Raw genomic sequence first — 17,607 nt, 5'->3', positions numbered from 1 at the left:
TTACAGATCTAGGATGTGAAGATCCAGGATGTGAGAGACTAATGATCACGACTTACTCTTGGAGATTCACCTGGGGACAAAAACTATTGTCAGAAAGCCTTGTTAGAGATGATAAAACCCAGGACAAGAAATTGAAAACTGAGAGACAATGATGTTTTTATTTCCACTACTAACTTCTGAAGAGAAAGGAAGTTTTAGGAAATAAATGAACAGTTGGTTAAAAAAAGATGGTGTCTGGGGATGGGACTTGGACTCTAGGATCTTGACTTAAATGTATACAAAAGATGAATTTTTGACCAGCAATGGTATGCAACTATTGAGAGTAAAGAAAAAAATGTATTTCCATGGAATTTTGTGAATTACTTCAAGATTCATTTAATTAACAGAAGAATAGTGGGGTAGAGGAGAAAACTGCCCCCTTACTTGCCAAACCATCTACTATAGTGAGCATATATCATTTATAAAGATGAGTAATAGTAGTGAGGGCTGATAATTTTAAAAAGAAAATAATTGAAAAGAGAGCCAATAGCAACACCCATGATCTTCAATATTTATGCATAAATATATGCAATATAAGAAATAAATTTGATGAACTATCTCCCGCAAAAGCTCTGGTGTGGGTCTGGACATGAACTTCCAAGAATCAGGTTGGGTAGAAAAATATACCGAAACATGCAAGGGTGGGAAGTGAAAATCTAACAACTTTATTTTTGGAAACTCAGACTTTTTATAGAAAAATCTTATCTCAGGAATGACTGGTTAGAGGAGACCCAGTTTTGCAATTTCCTGGGTAAATTTACAATATTTGTTCTTAGAAATCTGCATACTTCTCTATCAGAAAAACCTTTTACAACCACCTCTGGAGCCACACAGATTATCCCAGGTCAGGGTTCACTGGTGAACCAACGGATCCATACAATGAGCAATAAGCTATATGTATCTTTGATGGAAAAAGTCACCAAAGATATGTGTAATTCACTCCCAGGGGCTGACCTTCTACAATGAACTAAAGGTCTTAACACCAAGGAACATGACTATAACTGGATTATGGTTCTGTATCGAGAAGACACAGATAAAAAGTAGGGCAGGTTAACATTGTACATTAAGAAGATATGGTCATGTGAAGAAATTTAGAAATCAAATGGTGGAGACTTGGTGAAGAATGTTAATGGTCAAAAGTCAATGGAGTGAGAAACGGAAGCAATAATGTGGGAGGAATAATTAAATAGATGAGGAGTTTGTGAAATAGATCATGCATGATATATTGGTCAATCATATACTAGAACTCTCTTTTTTTCAAAAGCAGAGTAACTGATATATCTTTTTAACTAATTTTACTTATATCATTCTTCAAAAAGTAGAGTAAGTGCACAGGGAAATAAATATTCTGGACCTGATTCTGATGAATGAGAGGAAACTGGTTGTTAAAATTTAAGTGGTGGGGACCTTGGGAGGAAGTGACAGATTTTCCTTGGAATTCATAATGGAAAAGCAAAGGGAAGTAGAATATAATTTAAAAGGCTACTTGGGTTAAGGAAAAGCTGTCTTCAAAAAATTCAGAGAAAGGTTTAAAATAACAGTCTCAAGAGGGATGTGAAGTTCTCAAGAAAGAAATTATATACAAGAACAACAACATCCCCTCCAAATCCCAATCCCCAGCAAAATATGATTCCTAGAAAGAAAAGGCAGAATAATATCCAAAGAGACCCATATGGATGCAGGAAGAACTCACTGACTAATTTGGATTTCTTAAAGAAAAGTACAGAAATAAGGGCAGACAGATGAATACTAAAGAGTGGATTAGTTTGAGGTCATAATAGTACTACATAATTTTTTAAAGACAATACAACCTGCTTTCTTCCTTTTCAATTCTGGTGTCAGTTCATTTACCTTGTTGTTCGATCATTTGTCAGTCATGTTCAACTCTTCTTGGCCCCATTTGGGGATTTCTAGGCAATGATATTAGGGTACTTTGCCATTTCCTTCTTCAGTTCATTTTACCAATGAGGAAAAAAGAAGCAAATAGGGCTAAGTGACTATTTGGGTCACCCAGTAAGTATCTGACAACAGATCTGAACTCAGAAAAACAAATCTTCCTGACTCCATAGCTGGGGCTTTATTTACTGCACTACCTAGCTATAGTGTCTATCAGCTGTATAAATTATCCATCCAATTTTATATCATACTTAGGATAATAACTGTTTTCATCCACTTGGTTTTTCCTGAACTCTTGAGCAATATTGCATTTTATTCAAGATGATCTGGTGTCTCATGGCTAGATGAAATAAGAACAATGTTGTCTTGCAAGCAGTAGCATTTGAAAGACTTTTCTAGGGAATCCTTCTTCCATTGAACTTTCTTACAAATCCTTCTATTACTCTCCAGTTTATCTTCTCACCTGCACTGGACAACCTTGACCAGAGACGATGCCCTGGAAGTCTTAAACTTTTCAGATAAACTGAGAACTTATTAAGTACTTATTTTGTGTCAATCATTTCCATATACTTGTGAAATTTTAACACTGCATCTCTTACAGAAAAACAGTAATCATTATTATAAACTTTGGGTACTTCAGTTTAAATGAACATATATTTTTAGTTGCTAAAAGAAAAATAAACATGGAAATGAATAAAATGGAACTAATGGATTTTTAAAAATAATTGTTTCATAGAATTGGAAGAGATCTTAGTGATTGATTATTTTAATCTGATCCCTACCTGAAATTTTCTCTATTATATCCCAGCAAGTGGTTCTTCAGAGTTGTTCTAGGGACAGGGAAATCTACTGTTTCCTAAAGCTGTTCATTCCTCTTAGGACAGCTCTAAAGGTTAAGAAGTGTCAGCCACTATGCTGAGCTTGCCAAGTAAGTCAGACAGTCTTTTTACTCTCCAAAAATTTACATCCTAACAAGGGAAGACAACAATAAAAAAGGGACAACAACAAAAATTATGGGAAGGCTGATGCCAGGCAAGATAAAGCTCTTCTAGCACCAAAAGCAGAGAGTACAAGGATCTAGAGTAAAGGGGATGACAGCTGGTGTGGGGATGACTGGGAATTTGAACTTCAAAACTCTTGCTCTGCCCACCTTGCCATTCCTACCTCCAGTCTCTGATCTGTAAAGCATATTATACTTGACTAGGTGCTCCAAAAACACTTCATTTTACTCCCCTCTCCTCATTTTCTCACCAGCCCTTCTCCCCTCACTCATCCCTTTTGTAGTTCTGGAGCCATGATCAAAGCCACATTAACCAGTGCTACTGAAAGGGATGTCAGTCAGCTTCCATTTTAGCTCCTCTGGCAATCCCTTTCATTTTCTGAACCAAAACACACTTTCTCTCCATGTAGTATTTCCCATTTTTAGCATGTGAGCTCCTTGAGGACAAAGACTGTCATTGCTTTGGTATCTATAGTTTCAGTATTTATAGTGCTTGGCACATCATAAATATTGACTACAAACTTATTAATCAAAGTTTTCATTCTTTTTTTACCCATGTCTCACTTGATATTAATGATTAAAGCATCACTTAATCAAGTTGTATCTGTTGTTTTTTGAAAAATCATATAGTTTTGACATTGGCAAGGGAGACAATTTGTTGCAGAAGAGTTACGGAGTTTTCAATTTGCTCCATGGAAACAATCAGTGGGTCCTGTGTCTTTTACCTTTCAGATAATAACCTGTCTTTCTTCTAAGGTTACTTTGTATTTTAATTGTTATACTTATCTATCTATCCATCTCTCTCTCTCTCTCTCTCTCTCTCTCTCTCTCTCTCTCTCTCTCTCTATATATATATATATATATATATATATATATATAGGAAGTGAAAACATATATACATATATATATATATGTATATATGTTTTCACTTCCAATTAGAATGTAAGTTCCTCAAGGGGTGACACTATATGACTTTGGTCTTTGTGTTCTCAGTGCTTAGCAAATAGTAAATACTTAATAAATGCTTATTACCCATAAAGATGAATATTGCCTATAAATGAAAAATGTCATTTGCACAAACCTACCATCTCTTCAAGAATGTGCTCAATATAATTCTGGCCTGCTAGGTGGCACAGTGGAGAGAGCACCAGCCCTGTAGTCAGACAGTACTGCGTTCAAATACAGCCTCAGACACTTATTAGCTGTGTGACTTTGGACAAACCACTTAACCCTTACATCCTGGATCATCTCCAATTTATGTGCATGTCACCTTCCTAACATCATGGTCTTTGAGAAGAAAGGAAAAACACAACAACATCTCAGGAAGAAATGGGAGGAGAGAGAAAGTACAAGGATTAGTCTTTTCAAGGAGAGAGTATTTCATCTGGTGAGATCAGAAGGGAGAGTAGATATTTGAAAAAACAGAGACTTTGAAGTGTCCTGAAAATAAGATAAGGGAGTTCATAAAGGCTAGTCAGAATTTTTTCAGTAAAACAAAGTACTTTTTGGATTTGAGGGTGGGGAGAACCCGAGGCATGAAGTGTTATCAATGAGAAGAGTAAATAAAACAGAAATCAAAGGATTGCCATGACAAATTGAAGTTCAGATGAGGTCAGATAGTATAAATCAGTTAATTTCCCTTCTATATCATTCCTTGAGAGTAAGCATAGGAATGGTAAAGATTATCTAGTGTTATTGAGAACAGTTGAACAAGGGAGAGAGGTAATGAATGGAAAAACAGAAAAGGATCAAGGAAACTTAGAACTTAATTTGTATCAAAGGGTAGATTCAGAGGAATAAATTAGTGGGCCAAATGAAGACAAAAAGGGTTATGACCAATAAGGGGAAATTCATAATCTTGAAGGTTAAAAACTAGGTAGTTTGAGGAAAAGGGTATAAGTCCTATGGAAACTGGATGCAAGGGGAAGGAGATGGTAACAGCAATAGTGAAGAAATTGAGGGGCCAGGAATTTATAAGAGTCACCAATATGAATACTCAAGTCAACAAGAAAAAAATCAGAAAAAGAAAGCTTTAATTTTCTGTCAGTTGTATAAATCATTTTTTATTCATTTTCCTAAATAAATTCTGCAAATGAAGAACTTTAACAAAAAAAGGAATGCATGAAATGCATGGTATGAATGAGTTGACAGTCAAAAATGGCTTAGTTCAGGGGCACTTTTTTTTTAATAACAATAAAGACTGAGTTTCCAACACCCCTCACCCCGACCCTACCCTGCCTCAAGCATTTGGTATACTCTTCTATTTCATATATTCTGAGAGTCAATCAAGCTCAAGATCTATTCATCTCAGCCTCCCTAGCATCAGGGACTATAGATATATACCACCATGTGTGGATAAAGCAATCTTGTTGCTCCTCCACAATTAATTTTCTATTTCCCAATACTTTTTACAAAATCATCTCTCAAGTCTCCCATAGCATCACCTGCCCTACATCCTCTCAACTAAAATTCTTATTTCTCATATTATGGAAAAAACATAGGTAATTCACTGAAAGCTACCTTTTTCCCTCACCTCCTCATTCTATAACTCCTTGATAAAAATCCCTATTTCCTCCTTCATTATAGTCTCTGATGAAAAGGTAGTACTCTCCCTCATCCAATACAATTCCTATATTTTACACTTGCATTATCTACTTCTATTGTCTCCAGCTTATTGTCTTCATTCTCTCTGTCTCTGTCTTTTTCTCTCACTCTATTTTTCTCTGTCTGTTAGACTCTCTCTCCTCTTCCTGTAAGTTGGTTCCTTCTCTACTGCCATTTTTTTGTCCTTCATTTCAAAGAGGATTGATGACATCAAAGGGTGATGTCTTGATTTTCAAGAATTGGATTTAAATGAGGCAGAGTTACAGAAAGTCATCAGCCTTGCCCTTTCTTCCAGAGTCATCTAGAAGAGTCCAGATGCAGTCACTGAACTTGGCATTCTTGATGATTGACAAAGCTCTAAGTACTCCAAAATGCCTGCTTTGGTTGCCTTCATGGTCATTGGAACAAATCTTTTGATTTGAATGAGCAACTCTGAAAAGAACTGAGCAAGCCCTCATACCAGGGATGCTAGTTCTCACTGAACACCCTAAACACTCTTGTTACTGCTATGAGCAAGTTCAAGTCTCCCACATTCTTTTTAAAAAAATATATTTTGGGGGGCAGCTAGGTGGTGTAGTGGATAAAGCACCGGCCCTGGAGTCAGGAGTACCTGGGTTCAAATCTGGTCTCAGACACTTAATAATTACCTAGCTGTGTGGCCTTAGCCAAGCCACTTAACCCCATTTGCCTTGCAAAAACCTAATATATATGTATATATATATATATATATATATATATACACACACACATATATATATATATATATATTTTATTCTCCCCCAATTACATGTTAAAAAACTTTTTTAAAACATTTTCTTAAAAATTTCTATCTCTTTTTCCCTTCTTCCCTTCTCCCCTCACTGAGATGGTATGTAGATATAGGTTATGTACAATCATGTAAAATATTTCCATATTAGTCATATTAGAATGAAAGAAAGTAAAAAAGCTTAAAAATAGCATGTTTCAGTTGGTTTTAAAACAATATCGGGGGGCGGCTAGGTGGTGCAGTGGATAGAGCACTGGCCCTGGAGTCAGGAGTACCTGAGTTCAAATCTGGTCTCAGACACTTAATAATTACCTCGCTGTGTGGCCTTGGGCAAGCCACTTAACCCCATTGCCTTGCAAAAACTTAAAAAACAAACCAAAAAACCCAATATCAGTTCTTTCTCTGGAGACAAATAATATGCTTCATTATTTGTCCTTTAGGATTGTCTTGGATCATTGTGTTGCTGTGAATAGCTAAGTATTCACAGTTCTTTCTTGAACAATATGACTGTTATTTTATAATGTTCTCCTAGTTCTGTTCACTTCACTTTGCATCAATTCATATGTCTTTCCACATTTTTCTGATCATTCTATTTGTCATTTCTTATGACACAATTATGTTCCATTTCAATCCTATACCATAACATGTTTAGTCATTCCCCTACAAATGAGCATTTCTTTGATTTCTAATTCTTAATCACCACTAAAAGAGCTATTATATTTTTATACAAATAGGTCCTTCTTCCTTTCCATCCCCCACTATCACCTTTTTTTATGTCTTTGGCATATAGACCTTACAGTAGTATTGTTGAATAAAAGGGTATGCACAGTTTTATAGTGTTTTGGGCATAGCTACAAGTTGCTTTTCAGAATGGTTGGATCAATTCACAACCCCACCAACAGTGCATTAGTGTCCTAGTTTTCCCCCATCTTCTCCAAAATTCATCATTTTTCTCTTTTTGTCATATTAGTCAATCTAATAGGTATAAAGTAGTTTCTTAGAGTTATTTTATCTCTAATCAATAGTAATTCAGGGCAATTTTTCATATGATTATAGATTGCTTTGATTGTCTAAAAAATGCCATTCATATCCTTTGACCATTTATTAATTAGAGAATGACATATTTAAATGAATCAGACTCAATTATCTCTCCATTTGAGAAATGAGACCTTTATGAGAGATTAATGGAAAAATTTTCCCCAGTTTGTTGCTTTTATTCTAATTTTGGTTTCATTGGTTTTGTTTGTACAAAAACTTTGAACTTTTATATTATCAAAATTATCTACTTTACATTAATGCTATCTCTTGTTTGAGCATACATTCTTACTTTATGCAAAAATCTGACATAAACTATTCCATGCTCTCCTAACTTGCTTATTATAACCACCCTTTATGTCTAAATCATAAACATATTTTGACTTTATCTTGGTACATTGTGTAAGATATCGATCTGTATCTAGTTTCTGCCATGCTTTTTTCTAGCTTTCCCAGAAGTTCTTCCCAGAAGAAACATTGCATTTTTTGTTCCAAAAGCTTGGCTCTTTGGACTTATCATATATTAGATTATTATGACCATATATTATAATAATATAATTTGTACATAATCTATTCTAATGAGCCATGACTCTGTCTCTTAGCCAATACCAGATTGATCCGATATAGTTAGAGATCTGGTATGACCAGACCACCTTCCTTCACATTTTTTTTCCATTGATTCCCTTGATAAATTTGGCCTTTTATTCTTCCAGATTAATTTTGTTATTATTTTTTCTAACCCTAAAAGATAATTTTTTGATAGTTTGGTGTGACACTGAATAGATTGATTAATTTAGGCAGAATTATAATTTTTATTATATTAACTTAGTCTATCCATAAGCAGTTAATAGTTTTTAATTATTTAGATCTGATTTTATTTGTGTGAAAAGTGTTTTGTAGTTTTGTTTATTTAGTTTCTGGCTTTGTCATTGCAAGTAGACTCCCAAGTGTTTTATATGTCTACAGTTACTTTAAATGGAATTTTTCTATTCTTGCTACTGGATTTTATTGGGAATATAAGTCTCCTCCTTCCTTAAAAGTCTTCACCATATACAACCATCCCTACTAAATATAGTTCTATATATAACCTTTCCTCAGTCAAGCTCCTTGAAAATTCTGCTTATACTCAAAATTCCATTTCCCCTCTTCTCATTCACTTCTTGACACTCTGCAATCTGGTTTCCATCCTTATCATACAGTTTCAGCTGCTCTATCCAAAGTTAATAATGATCTATGTTGTCAGATCTAATGGCCTCTTCTCAGACTTCATTCTTCTTGACCTCTGAAATATTTGACATAGATGATTGCCTATTCCTCCTGGATACTCACTCCTCTGAGAATTCATGCCATTGCTCTCTCCTACTTCTCCTCTTACTCTAGCTGATCACTCCCTAGACTTCTAGTCTCTTTTCTCTTGATATTCTCATTTTGTGACCTCATCAGCTCTCATGGGTTTAAATGTCATCTCTATGCAAATCTTCATGCAAATGAATCCCAGAAGTATTACTCTCTATTCATTTGGCATTTAATACTACATGTTCCATAGGCATCTTAAACCCATTCTTCTTCAGAACTTCCCTATTATGTTCAAAGGTACCATCATTCTTTTAGTTTCTTAGTTCCGCAATCTCATTTTTATCCTGCACAACTCACTCTCTTTCACTCACTCTACATATCCAATTACCAAATCTTTCAGTTACCAAAATTCAGACATCGAAGTGAATTTCCTAAAGTTCAGATTAGATTATGTCACATCTCTGATATCACCATGACTCAATGAGCCAAAATGATTCCCTACTACTTTGGAGTTCAAGCATAAATGCCAATGTTCGACATTTGCAGCTCTTCACAAACTGACTTCTTACTTTTTCATAATTCTTATATATGACTCCCTTAGCATGGGACCAATCACATGATCTTTTCATCACCAGTCCTTTGTATTACTGACTCGCAGATTTAGAACACTCTTTCTCTTCACCTCCATTTCTCATAATCTTTTCTTTAAGGCTCAGCTAAAGTACCAAATCCCTTAGGCTCTCACTGATTGGTCAATAATAGGTTCCATGTCAAGCCCATCTTCCTCATTGTTTGGGCCCTGATTGGTTCAGAATGAATGTAAATAGCAATTGTTTCTGTTTCAGTCAGAAACCCTAAGGATCTTCGGCTTCCAGATTTATTTATTTATTTTTTGGCTAGGTAAAAAAGACCATTCTTTTCTTCATTTTTTAACCTATTTTAATCACTGAATTGATGTTGCCTTAGTTTAAAAAAGACCAAGGTCTCTCATTTGAAACTAATTCATTGCACATCATGGTGTCACCTCCCTGATGTCATGGTTCCCTTCAAGAATGAAGGTAGGGTCAGTAAAATAGCTTATATTCACAAAAGTAGATCACATGACTGATAAAAACTTTTCAACATCTTGCTCATCATTAAGTTATTTAACTAGGAGTTGCATACTTTTCAATTTCCCAATAATCTTTCAGAGCTCCTCACACTTATTCAATATTATTGGAAGGGTATCCTGCAGATAAGATATACTTCCCAATCTCTTTTACAACATTCTTCTGAGTTTTCCATTTTGCTTCTTTAAAATTGAACATTTAATTCTTAACCTATGTGAAACATAAGGTTTCCATGCTGACATCTCATTCTCTTAAAGCAAAACAAAACAACAGTTTCTCTTAAATTTAATCTTATAACTGAATATCTTTTACACACAAATCTTTTACATTTTTGTTTTATAAACTTATATACCTCTTATTCCAAAAAACTCCTATTTTCAAAAAGAAAATAAGATTTTTCATGACTTTAATCTTATACATATGATATTTTTAAAACTCCAATGAAAACTTTTACATTTATATAGAACAAGATAAACTTTCTTCTTAAATGATAGATATTAAATAAGCTACTTTAATCTTACATATAAATATTCCCTTCCATAAACACAAGGTGGAAATCAGTTTTTCACAAACTCTTTGGGTCAACAAAACCTTGAAAGAGAGATAGACTGTTGACAAGGCATTCTTTAATTTCCTCATAAAAAATCTTTATAAATGTGATAGATGAAACTTCAATTCATTCATTGTTTGTTGATACAATACCATTTAAATTCTCAAAAAGTTTAGTTTGAATCTGTTCTTATACAAAGTGTACTAATTATACATAACACATTTCAATTTCATGCATAGTCCCTTCATTCCCTAGAACTTTACAACATAGAAAAATACTTAAGACCAGTTGTTTCTAAAAATCTCCTCTTATGGTTACAAGATTTTCTTTATAGTTCTCTTAACAATTTTAAAGATTTCAAAAATCATATCCAAAATAACCTTAAATTATTTTCTTTTCAAAACCTAAAAGTTTTCAAATTCTCATTTTTTATCAATGCAATTCTAAACTTCTCAATGCTCTAATGTATAAGAACTTTTATCCTTAATGACCTACATTTCTTAATATTAGAACATTTAGGAGTGTGTGTGTGTGTGTGTGTGTGTGTGTGTGTGTGTGTGTGTGTGCATATGACCAAACAAGAGCCCTGATCAAACAACTCATATACACACATAGATCAAGATGGAGGAAGATGAACTGGTTCAGTCTCTCTCTTTTGCCCTGGAGACATTCAATATTTTTCTGTATCTTCAGAGTCCATTTCCAAAAGTTCTCTCCAGTTCAGAAGACTTATTGAGGTCTTCTCTTCTGGTAAAAGAACTTCTTAACACAATATCTTATCAGACTTAGACTGATGTTTTCATCATTAGATGATAAAATTCTAGAGCTATTACAATTCAGATTTTTACTTACTCATTGTCATGTTGATATACATACTCCACTCTAAGAAAATAAAACTTCTATAATTGTTTCACTGAACAAGTAAATTTGCTGAAAATTGCCAGGTCATTTTTGTGATAACTTTATAGCAAGTGACAAACAGTCTTAACCTTAATAGAATAACTCAAGCATCCTTAACTAAAATACCACCCAACTCCCATTTCACTCAATGACCATAGAATCACAGAGGTATCTCACTGTCTACCCATGCCAACTCAGACCTAAGAAGGAATCTCCACTACATATCTGACATCCAGTCTCTCCTCGAAGCTTACCAAGGAAAAGAGGAAACCACCAGTTCTTAGTCAACCCACTTCACTTTAGAACACATCTAATTATAAAGTTCTTCATGACCTCCCTTACTTAAATTTTTCTTTGCCACCTATAGAAAAAGAGAATCATTTATCAAGGATAATTTCTTGTTCTGTTTGTATTTTCCTCAGCATATATTTATGGAAATATTAAGATGGAAGAGACCTTGGAACATAGATCATTAGGACTAGAAGAAAGTTTAAAACAGAGAATGATAGAGCTGCAAGGGAATCTAGGTCTGGGAACAACAGGACTGAGAGGGAACTTAGAATATAGAATGCCAAAGGTGAAAGTGACCTTAATATTTAGAATATGTAAAGAATCTTTAAGAATTCTTAAAGGTTATTAGTTTAACTTCTTTAATTTTAGAATAGGTGGTGTGATTTACTCAAGATCATAGAGGGAACAAAAATTTGTTGATTAATAGAGTCAAGGGCAGGGAAAGAACTAGAATATAGATCTGATTCTTAGCTAAGGACTCTTTTTTATACTGTACTGCATGATAATCATGATAATTTGGAAGAGAAAGAGCACTGGACATAGATTTTATTTATATAAAACATAAGATAAAGGATGGAACCCAATCACCTTCACCCTCCTGTGCCCTTCCTTAATTTCCTACCCATCAGATACTACCTCTCTTTTTTGAAATTCCACAGTCTTATGTCTAACACTCTTTGTTATGGCCTCTGTCCCACTTGAAAATTGTGTCAGAATTATCTCTGTGTATGTGTCTTATCAGGATACCTTTCTTTTCTGCTTCCCAACAAGCTAGGAATTCTTGAAGGCTAGGGCTCTGTCTCTTCCATAGCTCCCAATCACAGATGCTGTTCAAGGTAAATAATCAATAATATCTATTGAATTAAGTGGAAAAATATGTGAAAATCAGAAAGTAGATACAAAAAGGATTTGCAATCAGAAACCACGGATACTACTGTAACCAAGAACAACTTGATTTTTCCCCCTTTGGAGTATCAGTTTTTTCCTCCATAAAAGGAAAAAGTTGGGCTAAGGGCCTCTTCTAGGTCTGAGACACTTTTCTCTATTTTAAGATACTTTGAAATCATGACATTCTCTTTTCTATGTTTTAAGTTTTAGCTCTAACACTCTCTGCTTGAATTTCTAATATTCCTTGGTTTTTCCTAACTTGATTGGGTGGTTGGCAGAGGAATGGTATGGGTTCTAACTTATTATTTCTTCATGGTGTGGAACTTTCAGTTCAATCGATGCAAATAGACAACTCATCCTAATCTATGTCTTTAGAAAGCTACACAGTGTAGCTTGCCCACGGTCACACACACACACACACACACACACACACACACACACACACACCAGAGGCTTAAACCCAGATCTTCTTGACTTCCGATCTAATAGTGTCTTTCTTAGAAAAGACATCTCAAATATCTACTTGTCCACTATCTTTTGAAATAGGGAGCTCAGAAGAAGTCAGGCCAAATTCAAGGCTGTTCTAGAAACAGTAAAGAGTCATAAATTGCTCCGATGTCAATTTGATAATTTTGAAGGAACTCAAAAGTGAAATTTTCAAGGTCCACCGAGACAGAGGCCCATCCATGGGAATGTCTCCAGAGAGGACCATCCATCCAGCCTTATCCTACCACTCTGTGACCTTGGGCAAGACTCAGCCTCTAGGACTTCAGCCTTGTCATCTGTGAAATGGGGTTAATGACCCTTTCTTTCCCTGACTCCCCCTCAGGGCTGTTGGTAGGACTGAATGTGAAAATGAATTTGAAAAATGTTTCAAATACTCTTCAAAATTGCTACAGTCATTGTTACAGCTGTTGCTATTATCATATTAGCTGAAAACTGGTCAAATTTCTCTGAAAGAAGAAAAAGGGCAAGAAATGACTAAATGATCCTTCACAGCTGTGAACTGCCATGGATTCAAATTCCATTTCTGCTATTTACCACCTACAGTGTCCAAACCACTTCCCTCTCTAGGCCTCATTTTCTTCCTCTATGAAAGGGATTTGAATATAGGTGATTCTAAGGTCCCTGCCAGCTTTGAAATTCTAGTCTTTGTTCTATGGCCAGATATTCTGTATTCCCCTGTGCTTCCTAGTTCTGATATTCTATATTCTAAGATCTCTTCTACTTCTGACATTCTGTATTCCTCCCAGCTCTAAAATTCTGTCTTTTAAGTTTCCTTTCAGCTTTGACATTCTGTGTTCTAAGGTCTCTCCCAGCTCTGACATTCTGTGTTCTAAGGTCCCTCCCAGTTTTGACATTCTTATTCTAAGATTCCTTCCAGATCTAACTTTCCCTGTTCTGAAGGTTTTCACAGTTCTGACATTTCTTTGTTCCAAGTTTCTCCCAGCTCTGATTTCATGATCTCAGTTCCCTTCTACCTCAAACATTTGCCACTGCCTCAATACTCCTTCCAATTTGGCAGACTCTTTTCCTGTAGGGTGCAGGGAGAACTCATCAACTTTTTGGTGGATATTTTAGGGATATGGAATCTAGAGGCCAAGTGACTGCATCAAAAGGTTATCTAGTTTATGTCTTTTCACAAGCTGTCCCCTTGCCTGGAATGCACTCTCTCTTCACCTCTGCCTTTTAGAGTCCCTAACTTCCTTTAACGATTAGCTCAGAAGTCATTTCTTATGTGAGACCTTTCCTGATCCCTCAGCTATTATTTCCTTCCTTTGCTCACAGTGACCTTGTATTTATTTTGTATGTACTTACCCATAGTTGTGTTGTTTTCCCCCATAGAAATTCCTCAAGACTAAAGACTTTCATTTTTTACTTTGTATCTTGTCACACAGCAGATGTTTAATAAATACTTGTTGATTGATTGAATACTTACCCATCTCACTCCCTTGCATCTTCTATGGTGCCAGGTCTAGTCTTCCAGTATAACAAAAAAAAAAGATGTCATCATCATATTAGTATCATAGGTCTATGGAATCTAGAGTTTGGATCCTGCCTCAATCTCTTATAGTTTGACCATCAGAAATCCTTTAACCTCTCTCAAACTGTTTCCTCATATGTAAAATAGAGATAAATATTAGTTATATCGTTTCCCCAGGGCAGACTGTAATTTATTTGCATTTACACAGAATTTGAGAAAGCTTGAGCTCCAGTGAAATAGCCTTTGAGAGTCCATGGTCACCTCCAGGACAAGAAAGAATGAGGCATCATAAACTGGCTCCTGCCCAAGGGGAAAGGGCCCAAGAGAGAGTGTCTGCTCAGCCAGTTGCTCAGCCCTAAATTGACTAGCTAAACACCTCTATGAGGCCACAGATTAAGGTATTCAGGGATTGTAATCTGCATTTGTGGAAGGACTATACATATGTATCAAATGACAGATCCTTGGAGCATGGAAGTGAGAAGAGGATTTAAAGATCATTCAGCAGCTAGGAAAACTATCATCTTTTTTTCAAGGTAACATCCTCAGTTCCTTCAGTTTAGATCACCTCATGTAGCTTGGATATCAGTCCCGCCATCATTCCGGTCACATTCCTTTGGACACACTCCAATAGTGCTCCCCTCTCACATTGTGGCCCTGGAACCTGATGCAATACTTCAGATAGGGTCTGGAAAACAAGACAGGAATAGCATCACACTCTCCTTTCTGGAGTCATTTTCTTTGTGCCAACTAGAATCACATAAGGTTTTGAGGTCACCATGTCACCCCCCCTTACCTCAGTTTTTTCTGTGTAAACATTTGTCTGGTCACAATTCCCTAACCTATAGTAATTGTTTTCTTAACCCAGATATAAGACTTTACATTCATCTCTATTAAATTTCATCTCATTAGACTTGGCCAATTGATTCTAGTCTCATAAAACTTTTCAGGATCTTGATTCTGTCCTACAATTGTTAGTTGTTTCAGTTTTGTATCAACAACAAGTTTGATGAGCACTAACCCAATGCTTTTATACAAGTCATTATAAAAATGTTGGACAAAACAAGGTCAAGGACAGAGCCTCAGGTACTTCCCCTAGAGACTTTTGTCTAGATGGTTATCAATCCATTAATCTCTGCTCAATTTGTTCAGTCAGCTACGTATCTATTTAATTGTTATCATTCAGCCTACATTTCTTGTAAAGATTATCATGAGAGACTTCATCAAATGTCCAGCCTATTTACCCTATCAGAAACAGGAACAAGTCTGGCAAGACCTATTCTTCATAAACCCACGCTTCCTCCTAGTGATCACTACTTCTTTTGTTAAGTGCCCACAAATCATTCTTCTAAAGTATGAAAATAATAATAATAATAATGGCTAGTAGTTATTTTGTGTTTTAAGATTTGAAAAGCACTTAATTCTGTTAACTCATTTGATTCTCACAACAAGTTTGTGAAGTAGGTACTTTTATTTGCATTTTACAGATAGAGGAACTGAGGCTGATCAAGTATCAATCACATTGCTAGTGTATTTAAAGGATTTGAACCTAGGTCTTCCTGATTCCAAGTCTAGTACTCTAGCCACTGTAACACCTAGCTGCCATCATAAAGATATGTGTTGTAAAGATTCAAAGGATTTAATGACTTTACCAGGAACCCACACCAAGCTCACTAGCCTATAGTTTCTAAATATACTCTTTTTTTTTTTAAAAATAAGCCCATTTGCCAGTCTTCAAATTTGCTGGAGTGCTTCAACTTCTTCATAATTCTTTAGAGATCACAGACAGGTTTCAACAGTTGCAGCTACAAGGTAGTTTGATTTATGAATATATGGTTCATCCTATCCTAGTAACTTGAACTCACTAAAGACAGCAAGATGTGCTCTTATCTTCCCCTCATCATAGGGTTTTGCATCACATTTCCCAGTCTAGAAATCAACCTACATGACAGAGAAAAAAGAAGTTAAAAAGGTAAGTTCCACCTTCACTCATTCATTACCTTTGCTCCATCTAACCTGAGCAAAAATCTTATCCTAACATCACCTTGAAAATAGGTCAAGAATGAAAAAGGGGAAAAGGACCTACTTGTACAAAATATTTGTAGCAGTTCTTTTCTGTGGTGGCTAAGGATTGGAAATCAAGGAGAAACCCATCGATTGGAGAATGGCTGAATAAATTTAGTTTATGACTATAATGGAATAATGTTGTGGTATAAGAAATGACAAGTAGGATGATTTTGGAGAAACCTGGGAAAACATACATGAACTGATACAAAGTGAAAGTGAGCAGAACCAGGAGAACATTGTACACAATGATAGCATTATTGGACCATGGATACCTGTGAGTGACAGTTATTCTTAGCAATACAATGCTCCAAAGGACTCATGTTAAAAATGACATCCACCTCTAGAAAAAGAACTGATGTTGCCTGAATTGACTGAAGCATACTATTTTTCTCTTCCTTTCTTTCTTCCTCCCACACTTTCTTCCTTCCTTCCTCCTCCCTCCCCTTCCTTTCTTCCTCCTCCCTCCCTCCCTTCTTTCTGTTTTTCTCCTCCCTTTCTTTCTCTCTTTCTTTTCTCTCTTCTTTCCTTTCTTCCTCCTTCCTCTTTCTTTCTTTCTTTCTCTCTCTTTGTCCCTTTCTTTCTCTCTTTCTTTTCTCTCTTCTTTCTTTCTCTCTCCTCTTTCTTTCTTTCTTTCTTTCTTTCTTTCTTTCTTTCTTTCTTTCTTTCTTTCTTTCTTTCTTTCTTTCTTTCTTTCTTTCTTTCTTTCTTTCTTCCTCTCTCCTTCCTTCCTTCCTTCCTTCCTTCCTTCCTTCCTTCCTTCCTTCCTTCCTTCCTTCCTTCCTTCCTTCTACATAACTAATACTGATGCAGAGAAACGTGGGCATAGGGGGTGATGAGATCAGTTGGAGACAAACTTTGTAAAGCTTTTGTTTGCATCGAAAAAGGAATCTTCCTTCATCATCTAATTTAGGCCACACCTGAGGGCTTGACCTTCAACTTGAATTTCATTACTTTTCTGGGGCAGCCAGGTCCTGGAAGACCACCCAAAAAGGGATCCCTCCCCAAAAGGCAAAATCTCCAATTAGGTCACCACCCCCTCCCATGGACTACAAGAGAGAATTTAAGGGGAAGGAGGAAAGGAGCTTGCTCTCTTTTTTTGACCTTCCAGTCTCCTGCAGAATGCTGGTCAGCTAGCAATCCACGTGGCCTTCTCTTAAAACTCTTTCTATTCCTTTCTTAATATGC

The sequence above is a fragment of the Macrotis lagotis genome, chromosome 1 (genome assembly GCF_037893015.1).
Source record: "Macrotis lagotis isolate mMagLag1 chromosome 1, bilby.v1.9.chrom.fasta, whole genome shotgun sequence".
Lineage (NCBI taxonomy): Eukaryota > Metazoa > Chordata > Mammalia > Peramelemorphia > Peramelidae > Macrotis > Macrotis lagotis.
This window is presented reverse-complemented; position numbering follows the sequence as displayed.